This window comes from Petromyzon marinus, unplaced genomic scaffold (genome assembly GCF_048934315.1).
Source record: "Petromyzon marinus isolate PM22_M1 ecotype Great Lakes invasive population unplaced genomic scaffold, UKy_Petmar_22M1.pri1.0 PM_G_Scaffold_7, whole genome shotgun sequence".
NCBI classification, from domain to species: Eukaryota; Metazoa; Chordata; class Hyperoartia; order Petromyzontiformes; family Petromyzontidae; genus Petromyzon; species Petromyzon marinus.
Window position 1 is genome coordinate 3,203,707 of NW_027423024.1, and position 16,736 is coordinate 3,220,442.

Here is a 16,736-nt window from a genome sequence, read left to right on the forward strand (position 1 = left end):
CAAAACGGTGTTCATATGCGCATCCGTGGATGATAATAATAATACTGTCAGAATATTTTTTTCCCGTTCATTTACTCAGGAAATCCTGACTTGTTTCTGAGATTTTGTATTCATGAAGTTCCAGCGTTCAGATGTTCGACCAATTCCTTTGTAGCTTGTTTGGCTCGTGAGAGGAAACCGGAGTAACTCGGAGATTACCTGTGCATACGAAAGGTGGTGGGGGGGGGTAACAAAAAACACCACGTGGAAATTCACGGAGAGTTGTAGCAAAAGGGTTGCGCACAGAACGAGATCTACTGGACAGGCAGACTGAGGAGCGGCGCTTTGTTTAAGTCGTGAACGGGCTCTACTCTACGCGGTGACTCATCCCGACCCATACAAGTTGCAGCAAGCGCGTCGTACCCCAAGCAAGACGTATCCCAAGACATTTTTTCTCTCGTCAAATACACGACGTGGACCAAATTCAACGTATTCCAAAGCGGTCGTCCACTGTAAATGCGTTTTGGTGAGGAGAGTGCGATGTTGCTGTGATGTAACAGTCGATAACGCTGGTGTTGTTGACGAGGTACAAGAACCAATGGTCGCCGCCTCAGAGCTGAATGTGAACGTCCATTTCAATGCTATAAAATACTGTGAATTATTAAGGTCTAAAATATGAAGCGCGGTGGAAGGATGGTGTCTGATCGACTTATTGCAGGTTAGAGATGTTAACTTATTTGTATTGTATAATGTCATTGTAGTGGTGTGTGCATTGTCTTAATCAATAATCTAATGGTGTGAAATGCATTGTGTTTTAATACGCAACATACATAGGGTTCACGGCGGGAGGAGAAGGGGACGGTGGTGGTGTACCAGCTACACCAGCGGCAGCAAGAACGCGCCGGCCACGCCATGTTGCCGCGGTGTCTAGCGGTGCTCCTTCTGGCCTCCGTCGCGGTCCGAGGTAACAACCACCGTGAACACCGACCAGTCCAGTTCGCTTATTGGTTAGAGCCCTGTGAGCCATGCGGCTCTTGAATCGGGTTGCAACCGCAACGAAACAATAACACGAACAAGAAACCGCAGCGGCAGCATCCAGCAAGCGTCACCGTGACGGTAATCGTCATTGACGCCGTTGTTCGGCATCGTCTTGTCTAGCGTCGTCATCGTCGTCGTCATCCGTAGACGCGTCAGCACCGCCATCGTATAATCCGTAGTTGTGGCAGCAGGTTTCCGACATCGCTGTTATCAGCAGAGTTCATCATTTGGAGAGTCTAATAGGGTGGCTGGAATCGCCAGTGTTCTGTGCATTGAACAAATAAACAGCCCAGGGCCTGCGCTTGAGCAATGGCGAGCTACAGGAGAATGCCACACGTATCGGAGCATTCATAGCTCGGGGTGAGCAGCTCTATCATGGGATACCTTTTCACCAGTATCAAAGTATTAAATATAAGAATAGATTTGACCCTTTTGACCAAGAAAACAGATGTTATTATATTTTGATTTAAAGCTTTCGGGACTGCAGGGATTCATATTCTTGGTTCTTTCGGTAAAGTCACCATGTAGAAGGGAAACAATAAAATAATAACAATATAAAACAATAAAATTCCCTTCTATGTGACTTTACTGAAATGACCAAGAAAACATGTTATTATGTTCAAATACCAAATAGATAACTTTGTCAAGGAATCAATTACTGCATCAGCTACACGTACTTGTGGTGAACATGCAAACAGACATGGTCTGATAAAAAAATATATATATAGTGCATTGTACTCTTTGGTTTTTTCGGTAAAGTCACGTAGGTAAAAAAAAAATCTAGAATCTAAATGATAACAGCTGAATTAAACAACTAAATTAAATGATTTAATTTAGTTGTTTTCATTTATTTTATTGATTTTTTTTTACCCACGTGACTTTCCCGAAAAAACCAAAGAGTATGAATCCTTGCAGTCACGAAATCTTCAAATCTAGAAATAGCGCATTGTCTTTGTACTGTTGTTGGCGTTCCCTGGTCTAACAATGGTGAGGCTAGGCCATTAAGAACAAGGCTGTCTCTGGTGTAGACCAATCGGTTTCTCAAAGACAATGCATATAACATTATAGTCACGTTACTTTTTTTATTTAAAGCTTTCGTGACTGCAGGGATTCATATTCTTGCTTCTTTCGGTAAAGTCACCACGTAGAAGGGAAACAATAAAATAATAATATATATATAAAACAATAAAATTATCACGATGTTTAGACTGCAACACAAGCAATCATCATCAGGTGTGAAAAACCACGGCAAGCAATGTATTTATTATTTTATTGTTTCCCTTCTACTTGACTTTACCGAAAGAACCAAGAATATAGTTACATTATTATTATTAAAGCACTGCATATATTATCAGAGGTTGTTTGCATGGTCACCACACGTACCGTATGTGGTCATTTTCAGACTTGGTTCCCTGAAAAAGGTGTCTATTTGGTGTTGGAACATCTTAACACAACTCCTCTTTGATTAGTTTAACACGTAGGCTTTCGCAACCAATATTATTCATAATAAAGGTTTTTGGGTTAGATCGCGTTATTTATAAATGTGTCGTAACCCTCCACCACCCGACACGGCCAATCAGCAAAAAAAAGTGTCACGTTGACAAAAGACAAATAATTCACTACTTTAGCCCACCGGTGTGTTAAAGAGTGAATCCACATTTACAGTTTGAGTACGACGTTTCGCTGGTAAATACATCCAGCATCATCGGGCAATTTGCCAGAATGGTAAAGCCCTCGCTTGCTCCCGGTCTTAAATAGAGCAGCAGGGTGACGTCATAATTTAACTCATATCAGGTGCAGTGATGAGAGGCAGGGGGAGAATTGTAATTATATAATCGATTGGTAATCAGCCATTGGTTATGATTAGTAATGAGTTGTAGATTAGTAATTAGTTGTAATGTGTGTTAGTGATTATATGCTACGTTAGTAATCCATTAATTAGCATGTGTTTCCCCTATAAGGAATTGTAATATGTATTATTTAATAATACTCAAACTTTTGATTTAAAGCTTTCGTGACTGCAGTAATTCATATTCTTAGTTTTTTCGGTAAAGTCACGTTGAAGAGAAACAACAAAATAACAAAATATATATAAAACAATAAAAAATTCTCACGACGTTTCGACCATAACTCAAACGGTCATCATCAGGTGTGTCGGTTTGCATAAATTTATTTTGAAAACGGCATATTTATTTATATATATAAAAAAATAACGTTTGCGTCACGCGCAACGATGGCAGTTTGCCAGGACTAGTCCATCTATTTTTTTTTTTGAAAAGAGGAGGGGGGAGACGAAATTTGTTTTTATGTATGCTGTCTGAAAGGCACTGTAAGCGTGAACAATCAATCAAGAACTGAAATGATTTATCAAATCTTTCCAATGATTACTAAGATAGAACAATGATTGTTCTAATTCAGTAGGCTCACATGCCATTGACTTTTCCAAGACAGAGGTTCTTTGTAAGCCATCTGGCTTCCATGAGAGATTCGTTCATGAGGCTATCCACATATACAAACACAGAGACAATTTCAACCGAGAAGATGGATTCTATCTTAGTAATCATTGGAAAGATTTGATAAATCATTTCAGTTCTTGATTGATTGTTCACGCTTACAGTGCCTTTCAGACAGCATACATAAAAACAAATTTCGTCTCCCCCCTCCTCTTTTCAAAAAAAAAAAAATAGATGGACTAGTCCTGGCAAACTGCCATCGTTGCGCGTGACGCAAACGTTATTTTTTTATATATATAAATAAATATGCCGTTTTCAAAATAAATTTATGCAAACCGACACACCTGATGATGACCGTTTGAGTTATGGTCGAAACGTCGTGAGAATTTTTTATTGTTTTATATATATTTTGTTATTTTGTTGTTTCTCTTCAACGTGACTTTACCGAAAAAACTAAGAATATGAATTACTGCAGTCACGAAAGCTTTAAATCAAAATTTAATCGCCTCTACGGGGAGGGTTTTCACATAACTTTAAGATCTTTCAACAAACTCCGGGATAAGAAAGCTCAGCTGATCGAGTCTCTCACCTTCCTGAAGAGATGCCGCGACTCTGGGGTAATACCAATTGCATTTACACTCACCTCTGCTACTGTAACTTCTTCTAATGCGAAACGAATTCTTTTCAAAACTAGCTTAGCTCTTATCTCAGAAAAAATCAGACTTATACGCACAGAACTAGATCAGTTAGACAAGACACTCTACAAATCACACTTATCATTGACGGCAATAATGTCCACATCGGATTGGGAACATGTAGACAATATGACTGCCTCTTCAGCTGCTACTATGTCGACCAAATGTAAGGAAAACCTGATTTCCAAATTTAACCTCCTCTTAAACAAAAGACCGGACCCACACACCAAAAAGTTAGACGTTAATAAAGTCGTAATTAATCGCAGTAACAGTTCTATTTCCGATGGTCTGAAATCCGTTTTAGCTAAAGGTCTAAACTTTGCAGTCACACCTAAACACATACCAGTTAATGATATAATTGCCCAAGTAGACGTTGCTCTCAGGGGCCTGGGTCACATCGCTGCAGACGTAGCAAGATCTGAAATCGCTGCAACCCTCAAAAACGCTAAGATGCCAGCTAGCAACCTCAGCAAAGATGAGCGTTTTGAATTATATAAATTAAAAAAGAGGAATGATATTGTAGTTCTCTCAGCTGACAAAGGCAATGCTACTGTTATCATGGATAAAATAGAATACAACAACAAAATTAAAGAATTACTCGACGATGGTAGTTATACAAAAATAAAAAGAGATCCCACCAACAGCCTCGTCACACAAACCAACAAAATAATTTCTGATTCAACCGCATTAATTGATCAATCTAAACAGTTTTCGTTGAAACCTTCTGCTGCCAGGCCACCAAGATTATACGGCTTACCAAAAATACATAAAGTTGATACACCTCTTCGTCCCATAGTCTCTACTATCAGCTCCCCCACCTACAAACTAGCTCGTTTTTTGTCTGAAATCCTGCGTCCTTTCACTGGAAAGACCACCTCTGCGGTACAAAATTCTACTCACCTGGTATCAACAATCAAGGGTATTTCCCTGTCCCCAGACGACCTGCTTGTCAGTTTTGATGTAGTTTCCTTATTCACCAAGGTTCCTGTACCTGACACCATTGCAATCATTGAAGACTTGGTTCATCAAGGACTAAACACTGAGGTACCCCCCCTGGTGAGACACTGTTTAACCAATACATACTTCACTTGGAATGGAACTTTCTACAAACAAACTGAGGGCACCCCAATGGGCTCCCCCCTTTCTCCAGTTATAGCTAACATTTTCATGGAGAAATTTGAGACTGACGCCATCCAGACTGCCACTCTGCGCCCAACCTTATGGAAGAGGTACGTGGATGACACTTTTGTCATCTGGCCACATGGCCGGCCTGCTCTAGACAAATTCTTCGACCACATCAATTCCATACACCCAGCCATCAGATTTACCATGGAAGTCGAAATAGATGGCAAGATACCTTTTTTGGATGTCCTAATTAAAAAGAGACCTGATGGTTCAATGAGCCACTCTGTCTACAGGAAAGCTACCCATACGGATGCCTATCTGAAACCGGATTCCCACCACCATCCATCACAGAAGAATTCTCTCATCAAGACTCTGTATCATAGAGCCCAATGCATATCCGACCAGGAACACATAAGCAGTGAACTCAAGCACGTACACCAAGCTCTTAGGGCTAATGGTTACTCCGACTATACAATCCGCAAAGCTATCACTCAAACCATGAAGAAGAACCCTCTTGAGGAGCCTTTCAAAACCATCACTTTACCCTACATTGCTGGGATCACAAAAAAGATCTCCAAAATCTTGAATAAACACAAGATCCAGGTCCGTTTCAACACATTACATAAAATCCGTGATCTGGTTCCGTCTGTAAAAGATGTGATTCCGCACATACAATACCCTGGTGTCTACAAACTAAGTTGCCTCTGTGGTAGCAGTTACATTGGAGAAACCAAACGCCATATCTCGGACCGCATTCGTGAACATAAAGCAGACCTTAAACACGGTAGGACCAACACCTCGGCCGTAGCAGATCATTGTTCTAATTCAGTAGACTCACATGCCATTGACTTTTCCAAGACAGAGGTTCTTTGTAAGCCATCTGGCTTCCATGAGAGATTCGTTCATGAGGCTATCCACATATACAAACACAGAGACAATTTCAACCGAGAAGATGGATTCTATCTTAGTAATCATTGGAAAGATTTGATAAATCATTTCAGTTCTTGATTGATTGTTCACGCTTACAGTGCCTTTCAGACAGCATACATAAAAACAAATTTCGTCTCCCCCCTCCTCTTTTCAAAAAAATAGATGGACTAGTCCTGGCAAACTGCCATCGTTGCGCGTGACGCAAACGTTATTTTTTTTATATATATATAAATAAATATGCCGTTTTCAAAATAAATTTATGCAAACCGACACACCTGATGATGACCGTTTGAGTTATGGTCGAAACGTCGTGAGAATTTTTTATTGTTTTATATATATTTTGTTATTTTGTTGTTTCTCTTCAACGTGACTTTACCGAAAAAACTAAGAATATGAAATACTCAAACTGTAAATGTTGTGGATTCACTCTTCAACACCACCGGTGTGGGGCTAAAGTAGTGAACTATTTGTCTTTTGTCAACGTGACACTTTTTTTTTGCTGATTGGCCGTGTCGGGTGGTGGAGGGTTACGACACATTTATAAATAACGCGATCTAACCCAAAAACAACCTTTATTGTGAATAATATTGGTCGCGAAAGCCTACTACGTGTTAAACTCTCTTTCTCCTCTCTTCCCGTGCAGATGTAACTGTCGCAGCAAAGCTCCGGCTCTCCCTGCCGGAGAGGCTGGACGTGACGGAGGGGGTGAGCTTGACCATCAACTGCTCTTTCTCACCGCCGCCGACCGACCCGAATCACGTCATCGTCAAGTGGTCCGTGTTGCCCGCGTTCTACCCATCACCTGGATGACGTCGCCCATTGGCGACGTCATCCAGGTGATGGGCGGACCTCATCCCGGCTCTAACTTTGAACGACCTGACTCCCCCGTCCGTGTCGCCGCTGGCATTGACACGCCGCGGTTTTTGTTTAACCGGCGGCGCGTTATTTGCGCGTGTTTGTTTTGCTCCGGAGGAGTGACGGTGTCACTCAACGACCCAGCTAACGTCTCGTCGAGTGCCACTTTTTTGTTGTTTTAAATAAGGATCTCGTTTTAAGAAGTTTGCCTAATTTCGTAATTGAACGGCTTCCTATTGAATGAAACTGGCACACCCAAGGGATAAAGCCCCACGTGCACAAGGAAAGAGCGTGCGATGTTCCAAACAAATAAAGTGGACTCTTTGATTATCCGCACTTACAGATCGGGAAGACGGCCGTGGATAATTCAAAGTCACGGATAATCCACAACTTTAACCAGTTTCTGTGGATCTCTATGCCAGAAACCACTAATATAAGTTATACATTACTAGACTTAAGGCTTTCGTGACTTCATGAGTTCATATTCTTTGGGGCTTTCGCTAAAATTTCGATTTCAAGTTTTCGTGACTGCAGGGATTCATCTTCTTGGTTCTTTCGGTAAAGTCACCACGTAGAAGGGAAACAATAAAATTATAAAAATAAAACCTAATAATGTTATTATGTTTTATTATTTTATTATTTCCCTTCTTTCGGCAAAGTCACGTAGATAGGTTCATTTTATTTGAACCTATCTGCGTGACTTTTACCGGAAGACCCAAAGAATATTTACATGTCACTGACGAGACGCGCATGCCGAATGATAACACTTTACTGCCCCTGCCCAGCAGAAGGCTCCGCCCACTTAAGCGGATGACGGCGGGGCCACAGCCAATCGGGCATCAATCAAATCGCGGCCGAATTCGTACGCTGCAGGAATCAAACAAAATAAAAAAAGTCGTGCATCGCGAAACTTCGCCGCCTCCTCCGCACCGGAGTCTGGGAACGCTGCGCGAGTCGCCGGGAGCCGCTGTGGGACGCTCGGGAGAGACGGGCCGGAGACGGCGGGCGGGCGGGCGGGCGGGCGGCAACACCGGATCGCGGCCTTTCCTTTTTTCTCGTCCGCAGATCTACAACTCGGGCGTCGACGTCGTCGGCGTCGGGGTGGCCGCGCTCGTGGGCGACGTGGCGAAGGGCGACTGCTCCGTGAGGCTCCGGCGCGTCTCGGCGGGCCTCGGCCCCGTGATTGGGTGCATGGTGGTCTGCGGGCGGTGCAACGCGGAGGACGTTGCGGTGGCACGGGAGGCGACGCTGAACGTGACGGTCGCAGGTGAACGGAGCGAGCGGCGTTTGGGGGGGACCGTCCGATCACAAAAGGCCACTTGGCAAAAGATGGGTGGGTGGGTGTGGGTTGGTTTTATTCTAGATTTGAAGGGGACTCCAAAAACCTCAACGGTAACCCCACCCAACCCCGGTCAATTAAAATCCAAAAGGGCATCCTCTTAAAATAATCCGTCCCCAATAAACAAGGCATCGCCAGTGAACTTGAAACCAACGCCGGGACAATCCTTTCTACATCACCAATCCATATCGACGCCTCAATCTGGCTCACAATGCCTAAACTCCCGCCATTAGACACTTTTTTTTCCAAATGTCTTTTGCTGTGGTTTTCACACCTGATGATGATCGCTCGTGTTGCGGTCGAAACGTCGTGATTTTTTGTTATTTTATTTTTACCTACGTGACTTTACCGAATAGAACCAAAGAGTGTGGGTTGGTTTTATATATCTACGGGAACATTTTTGGCGGTCTCACGATGATGACGAAAAGAAGAGGCTGCTTTTTTTACCCCTTTCCGTTTGTCACGTCCTGAAGATGTTGCAGACGCCACTGCCGCCGTCTGTTGAGCTTGGGACTCTCGGTCCAAATTAGGCGACCTGACGCACGGGTACCCGGTTTGTTCGTATCTCTGAAAGTTCCTAGTAGGACATTCGTAAGTAGGGAGTCCCTGTGATCAATTATTATAATAATATAAATTATCTTCTTTGGTTCTTTTGGTAAAGTCACGCGGATTGAGAATAAAATAATAAATTGATAAAATAAAATAACACAATAATATTTTATTCTCATTCTACGTGGTGACTTTACCAAAAGAACCAAAGAAGATGAATCCTTGCAGTCACGAAAGCTTTAAATCGAAATATAAATTATATTTGTAAATTCTGATATCGCGTTTAGCATCTATACACGCTAGCATAATGACTCCCCCCACCGCCCCCCTTTAACGAGGATTCCTTTAGCGCTCACTTTTCCCAGGGGGCCGCACCTCGAGCACTGAGGGAGGCCTGCCTGCAGTGTACCGGTGGCGTGCGCGCGAGGGGAGAATTCTCGTGTAGCACGATTCACACGGGCCCGAAGGATGAAGCCGGTGTCATCCCGTGCGACGGCCCGAGCGGGGAGCAGCTGCGTTGGCGGTTAGCGCTACGCTGCTGCTGCTACGAATTTGGCGGCCCGAGTTCGATTCCCGTTCGCGGCCAACGCCGGTGACGGTGATTTGATCCAGCGTCGGCCTGAAACGAGTTCCCCGGTGCGGTTTGTAAACACCGCCGCTGGGGAGACAAAGGCGAGCCGGGCAGGCGTGGTGCTGGACACCCACCCTGGTGTGGCGTGCCAGCTTCCATTGCCGCTGCTCGCTAGCGGCACTTGACCTAACCGTCTGTCGAGGCTACGCCTTTGATACCCTTGAGCGTCCTGCGTGATAACGTCGCACGTCTGGTGCGCATCGGTCGACCCCACGGCGCCTGCTGCTGGGTCTGTTCCCGTGACCTACCGCCAGTCTTCAAGTGCGCCGAGCCTGGCGACAAGCGCCGTGTTGTTGTTGTTGTCGATGCCCTTAGAAGAGAGCGTGCGGGGTTAGAGTGATAACGGTGAAGATGCCCCCCCCCCTCCCCCCGGTGAGCCGTGTCCAGGCAGTGCCACGTTTTAGCGATTGATCCTCCTGCCTGCCTTGCCGCAGGCGAAGTTTCAAGTTTTTTTTTTTCATTTCATTTTATCGGGCGTGGCCCTGCGAGCCGCGCGGCTCTCAGGTCGGGTGCAGCAACAACAGCGAACGAACAAAACGCGAAGCCGCGTTGAGCCGGTGGCGCCGCGTGCCGGTCTCACCGAGCCCCTTCTCCGTCGCCGCCCCGGTTCTCTGTCAGCCCCGCCGTGGCGCGGTGGCGACGCCGCCTCCGACCCCACAGCGACCGCGCCGCTCCCCTCGCCCACGAAGGGGACGTGGCTGGTGGCGGCGGTGGTGGAGGCGGTGGCGGTGGCGACGTTGACAGCGCTGGGCTTGGTGGCCGGGGCTGCTGCCGTCGTCGCCGCGTTCGTCTGCAAGGTGCGCTGAAGCCCGCCACCTGTTCTGTATTTTGAATTTGTGGTGTCTCTCATCATCACGGTGGCTATGAGATATTAACTACCTCGCCCGGTATGCAGGAGGTCATGGGTCTGACCCTGATGTCTGCTGTACATTTGAAGTCTGCGTCTCTCTCTGTCTTTCTAAACACGAGATTTTGATCCTGTCCATAGTAGAGTTTGTTTGGGTGAGATCGTGTAAATATAAATGCTATGTCGTTAAACCCGCCATCACCTGACACAGCCAATTAGTAAGGTTTGTGTCACATAAACAAAACGTGCTAAGTAGTTACTCGTTTATCGTGTAGTCTATAGTGTACTGTACAGTGTAGTGTATAGTGTAGTGTACAGTGTAGTATGCAGTGTAGTCTATAGTGTAGTATACAGTGTAGTGTATAGTGTAGTCTATAGTGTAGTATACGAGTTCATCACATACCGTTTGTGTGTTGGAGCGTGAACCCACTACAACATTTACAATTATAGTGTAGTTTATAGTGTAGTGTATAGTGTAGTGTATAGTGTAGTATACTTGTTCAACACTAACTCGTTGTGTGTTGGAGCGTAAACCCACTGCAACATTTACAATTATAGTGTAGTTTATAGTGTAGCGTAGTATACAGTTTAATGTATAGTGTAGTGTATAAAGTAGTATACTAGTTCAACACTAACTGGTTGTGTGTTGGAGAGTAAATCCACTACAACATTTACAATTATAGTGTACTCTTTGGTTTTTTTGGTAAAGTCACGTATAAATAAGAAATAATGAAATAACATAATAGCGTACGACGTTTCGGTTGCAACACAAGCAGCCATCATCAGGTACAGAAGAGCTAAATTTACGAGACGGGAGACACATAACCTCAGATGTATACACAGACACCCAAGTAGGGGGAACTAACACAGATACAACAGGGGACACAGAGAGAGAAGCATACCAGACAAACAGGGTTTAGCAAAATTTTTGGAAACCATGTAAAGCAACACAGTCGGTCGGTCAAAACACAATTAACGCATAGTCCGGTTGATCACGCTATTTCAAAAGATTGCTAAATTGCAAGTAAAGTATGAAACTCAAAATACAACAACAACCGCCATTCGCCACTAAGTGGCGGTGACGTCACCACGACGCTTGTGCCAGGCTATGTGCACCGTGAGGCCACGTGAAGTGTCGAACGCCCGCTGGCAGGAGGTCACTGGGCAGACCCAGGTGCCACGGGTCGACTGACTGAGATGACTGGCTGATGCACCACCTGTGCCCCCTACTGTGCCAACCTGCTGTGCTTTAGCCACCCGGCGCTCCGCTCGTTGTTCTGAGCGTCGCTCCTCCGCCCTCCGTTGTTGTTGGAGGGCGACTGCCTCCAACTGCCCAGTAGCATCCTTCACGAGCCTCCTCCACAGAGGCCGATCTTGACACCGCTGGTACCAGTCATCGGCAAGTCCACTCAGCTCCACGTCCTCCTGTACCACATCACTCCATCTCTTCTCTAGCCCGTGCCGCGCCCGCTTAGCCCCCTCTTCTTCTTCTTCTGGCACTGCAGCCTCAGCAGGGTCATCCTCACTTTGTGCCACGATGTTTTCCTGGCTGAGGGATTTTCCCTCCCCCAGGACCTCACAGAAATGCTCAGCAAATCTGCGAACCTGTTCCTGGGGGTCGGAGATTGGATCACCGTTTTTTCCCCTAATGATGGTAATAGGTGTGGCGCTGCAGGTTACTTTTTTGATGGAGTTAAATAGAGATTTGTGATCACGGGCCACTGAGGCAGACTCCATCTCCTCAGCAACCCGCGACCACCACCCATCCTTGCAGCGCCTCACGGCTCTCCGAACCTCCGAGCGAAGGCTGCGGTAAGCCTCCTCATTCTCTGACGTGGGATTCTGTAGCCGATGACAGTGGGCCTGTCGCTTTTTCTCAACCATCCTGAACACCTCCTCTGTCAGCCAGGGTCTCTGGGGAGGTCTGGACCGCGTACCCAAAGCAGCCATTGCAGCTGCATGAGTCACAGTCCTAAACCTCGCCCATTTACCCTCGACATCAGGAGGAGTCGGGGACGATGCCAATCCCAGCCGCAAGCGATGATGAAATTCTCGCTTGCAACTTTCATCAGATAACTGAGACCAGGCCACTTTATGTTGGAATGGGGTCCTGGGTGTACACCCACCACCGGAGTGGAAGAATGGCAGGCGCATCTTACAGATGACTAGTCGATGGTCAGAGGGCAGATCAGCTCCACGGTAGGTCCTGGTGTCAAGGACATGGGCTCGCATTCGCTGGTCCGTCACTATGTAGTCCAGCAGATGTTCTTGCTTGGACCCGGCATGCATCCATGATGTTGTATGGATGCGCCGATGCCCGAACAGCATGTTGGTAATTACAAGCCCATGGGCTGCACAAAAATCTAGCAGCCTCCTACCGTTGTTATTGAGCTGATCTGGCCCATGCCCTCCAATCACTCCAGACCAGGTGCCAGTATCATGACCAACTCGGGCATTGAAGTCACCCAACATGATGACTCTATCCCGAGGGGCCACTTTAGCCAGCACCTGTGACAGGAGGTCATAGAAGGCATCTGACTCATCGGCTTTGCCTGCATCCCTCCACGGATGTTCATCTTCGGTGGGGGCATAAGTAACCACGACCACCATTCCTCGCCTCCGGTTGATGGGAAGGCGAGCCCAAAGTAGCCTGGGGCTTACAGCTTCCCACACCTCACCGCTACGCTCCCACGCCCCCTTCATTCTTTTGTTCAAAAGAAGACCCACACCCTGTTGTTTGGCAGTCTGCTGCCCCGAGTAGAGGACTGTCCACCCCTCATGGTGGCAGGAGCCAGAGCCGGTCCACCGGACCTCCTGAATGCCGCATAGATCCAGGCGGTACCGGTCCAGCTCCCGACAGAGGAGTGGCAGCCTCTCCTCTGCAGTGAGCGTTCGAACATTCCATGTGGCCACCCGTAGTGGCTTTTCGTTGTTTCTGGAGTAGCCCCGAGGGTAGGTATTCAATCTCCTGGCTCCGCCAATTGGGGTTTGGCCAGGAGACGTCATAGACGCCTGGCCCCCCGGGGCCTCCGGCACAAGCTTATTAGTTACATATTTCAGTTTAATTCGTGGTTTCGTGGTAATTAATTGAAGGTGGAGGGGTTACCAGCCCCTCGCACCCGTCCAGAGCCCCCGTTTAGCCCCTGTGGTGGACACATATGCCATGAGGGGAGGAGCCAATCAAAATTGGATCTCCCCCCACAGCACTGTCCACGACAGAGTTGCCCGTCCGGCACCGCGAGGAGGTAGGGGGTTGTTTTGCCGGACTCAAAATACAGACACACACACACAGACAACCAAGTGGAGCGAGCCAGCACAGAGACAAGGACACAGCAAAGCCGCCCCAAACAGGCAGAGAAGGCAAGGCTGAGTGACAATGGGACAAAATCAGCACGAGGCATGCACGGAGCAAAGCAGGGCGCTGCAGCACACAACATTTGTCTGTGTTGCTTTATATGGTTTCCAAAAATTTTGCTAAACCCTGTTTGTCTGGTATGCTTCTCTCTCTGTGTCCCCTGTTGTATCTGTGTCAGTTCCCCCTACTTGGGTGTTTGTATATACATCTGAGGTTATGTGTCTCCCCTGTCTTGTAAATTTAGCTCTTCTGTACCTGATGATGGTTGCTTGTGTTGCAACCGAAACGTCGTACGCTATTATGTTATTTCATTATTTCTTATTTATACGTGACTTTATCGAAAAAACCAAAGAGTAATCCCTGCAGTTACGAAAGCTTCAAATCAAATTATAGTGTAGTGTAGTATACAGTGTATAGTGTAGTCTATAGTGTACTGTACAGTGTAGTGTATAGCGTAGTCTATAGTGTACTGTACAGTGTAGTGTATGGCGTAGTCTATAGTGTAGTATACTAATTCATTACTAACTGGTTGTGTGTTGGAGAGTAAATCCACTACAACATTTACAATTATAGTGTAGTTTATAGTGTAGTGTAGTATACAGTTTAATGTATAGTGTAGTGTATAATGTAGTATACTAGTTCAACACTAACTGGTTGTGTGTTGGAGAGTAAACCCACTACAACATTTACAATTATAGTGTAGTTTATAGTGTAGTGTAGTATACAGTGTAGTGTATAGTGTAGTCTATAGTTTAGTTTATAGTGTAGTCTATAGTGTAGTATACAGTGTGGTGTATAGTGTAGTCTATAGTGTAGTATATAGTGTAGTGTATCGTGTAGTCTATAGTGTAGTATACTAGTTCAGTACTAACTGGTTGTGTGTTGGAGAGTAAATCCACTACAACGTTTTACAATTCGAGTACCTGGTGACATTTCACCGGTAACTACGACAACAACAACCAGAAACATCAACAGACCTGACGATGCTGCTTGCTGCTGCTGCTGTTGTATTTCGGGAAGCGTCAACGGAGTTCCGTGCGTTGTTGAGTTTATCTTCCCACCCTGCGCGTGATCTTCTCGTTCTCTTTCCTCCAGCGAGGGAGCGACGGAGCGTCCCAATCCTGGTTCCCGAGTGCCTGCTGATGAGTCACGCCGTCTCTGCCGAGTGCAGGTAGCCACCGCCACCACCACCAGCAGCTCCACTATCACCATTCCCAACACCACCACCCCCACCACCACCACCACCAGCAGCTCCACCATCACCATTCCCAACACCACCACCACCACCAGCAGCTCCACCATCACCATTCCCAACACCACCGCCGCGATAGTTTTGATGTAGTCTCTTTGTTTATCAAAGTTCCTGTGCCTGACACAATTGCAAGCATTGGAGATTTGGTCCAACAAGGGCTGAATGCTGATGTACCGGCCCTGGTGACACACTGCCTCACCAACACTTACTTCACCTGGAATGGAACATTCTGCAAACAAGTTGAAGGTACCCCAATGGGTTCTCCCTTATCTCCAATCCTAGCCAATGTTTTGCATGGACAACTTTGAGACGGATGCCGTCCAGGCATCCACCCTACGTCCATCCTTGCGGTACGTGGATGACAAATTCGTCATCTGGCCACATAGCCGACCAGCTCTGAACAGATTCCTCAACCGCATCAACTCTCCATACACCCAGACATCAAATTCACAATGGAAGTGGAAAAGGATGGGAAGCTACCCTTCTTGGATGTTTTAATCGAAAGGAGACCAGATGGCTCAATGGGACACTCTGTCTACAGGAAAGCCACCCATACGGATGCTTATCTAAAACCTGACTCCCACCACCATCCTTCCCAGAAGAATTCCCTCATCAAAGCTCTACACTATGGAGCTGGATGTATTTCCGACCGTCATCACCGAGCCAGTGAACTTGAACACGTACACCAAGCTCTCAAGATGAATGGATATTCAGACTACACAGTCCGTAAAGCTATCACCCCAACCGTTGGGAAATAACCGTCTGAGGACCCAATTCAAAAACATCACCTTGCCATAGCAAGAGGTCACCAAAAATAATTAAAAAACAATGAGCAAACACAAAATGCAGGTTCGAATTAACACAGCACGTAAAATTCGTGATCTGATCGCATCTGTGAAGGATGTGATCCCTGACATGCAATACCCCAGCGTCTACAAACTAAGCTGTCGTTACATTGGGGAAACTAAGCGACGTGTCTCGGACCGTTCTCGTGACCATAAGTCAGATCTGAAACACGGTAGGACCAATACCTCGGCCGTGTGCTGATCATTGTTTTAATGCGGTGGGCTCACACGACATTGATTTCTCTAAGACGAAGGTACTTTGCAACGGCATTGAAGGCAACAACCATCTACAGGCAACGATGACGATGGTAATTGTTGTTGTTGTTCCATCGGAAACCTCATTTGCCAGTAACAAAATATGATAATTGTTATTTTAGCCTTTTATCTGGCAACAAAACTGACACCTTTTTTACAAGGAGTCATGTTTACATTGACCACAATACCTGCGGTCGGAAAGCAACCAAAAAACAACAACTCTGATAATGTATGCACGAGGCTCTAAAGAAAGCTGTCTCTGGTGTGGACCAATCAATTTCAAGTACAGTGCCACATACATTATCAGAGTTGTTGTTTTGCGTTTGCGTTCCGACCGCAGGTATTGTGGTCAATGTAAACATGACTCCTTGTTAAAAAAGGTGTCAGTTTTGTTGTCAGATAAAAGGGTAAAAAAAAACAATTATCATGTTGTTGTTGTTTTCCCGGCAGGAGAGGGGGAGGAAGTGGAGGTTTGGCCGATGAAGACGATGAGAAAGGGTGGGGAGAGACCGCCGGTGGGTGGGGAGGGACCGCCGGTGGGTGGGGAGAGACCGCCGGTGGGTGGGGAGGGACCACCGGTGGGTGGGG